Raw genomic sequence first — 1,094 nt, forward strand, 5'->3', positions numbered from 1 at the left:
GTATTTTAATATCAATCACATTGAATCTGTAGATTACTTTGAGAAGTATGAACATTTTAACAGTATTGATTCTTCCAGTCCATGAGTATGGGATGCTTTAGCATTTTTTTCTGTCATCTATAATTTCTTTCATCACTGTTTTGTAGTTCTCCTCATACAGATCTTTCACCTCCTTGATTCAGTATATTCCAGGGTATTTCAACTTTTTTTGTAGCTATTGTAAATGGGATCGAATTCTTGATTTGATTCCCAGCTTGGTTGTTATTGGTGTATAAAATTTCTAGGGATTGGTGTATGATGATTTTGTAACCTGAAACTTTACCGAATTTAGTTATCAATTCTAGGAGTCTTTTGGAGGAGTCCAGGATCCTCTAGGTATGAGATCATATCGTTAGTGAACCAGGATAGTTTGACTTCCTTTTTCCCAACATGGGTTCCCTTTTTTCCTTTCTCTTGCTTGATGGCTCTGACTAGGACTTACAGTAGTCTGTTGAATAGAAGTGTCAAAAGTGGGCATCCTTGTCTTGTTCCAGTTCTTAGGGGGAAAGCTTTCAGCTTTTCCCCATTCAGAATGATGTTGGCTGTGGGTTTGTCATATGTGGCTTTTATTATTTTGAGGTATGTTCCTTTTATGCCTCGTTGGTTGAGTGTTTTTTTCACGAAGTGACGATAGATTTTTTCAATGCATTTATGTATTTATTGAGATTTTTATATGAATTTTGGTTTTAATTCTCTTTATGTGGTGAGTCACAAAAATTGACTTGCATATGTTGAATAACCCTTGCTTCACTGGGGTGAAACCCATGTGATCATAGTGAATTATCTTTTTGATGTACTTTTAGATTCTGTTGTATTTTGTTGAGGATTTTTGCATCTATATTCATCAAAGATATTGGTCTGTAGTATACTTTTTGTGTGTGTGTCCTTTCCTGGCTTTGTTTTCAGGGTGTCACTGGTGTCAAAGAATGAGTTAGGGAAGATTCCCTTCTTTTTGATGTTATGTAACAGTTTCAGTAGGATGGGTTCCAATTCTCCTTGGAGGTCTGGTAGAATTTTGCCTATAAATACATCTGGTCCTGGGCTTTTTTGTTGTT

This window comes from Propithecus coquereli, unplaced genomic scaffold (assembly GCF_000956105.1).
Source record: "Propithecus coquereli isolate 6110/MARCELLA unplaced genomic scaffold, Pcoq_1.0 Scaffold335, whole genome shotgun sequence".
NCBI lineage: Eukaryota > Metazoa > Chordata > Mammalia > Primates > Indriidae > Propithecus > Propithecus coquereli.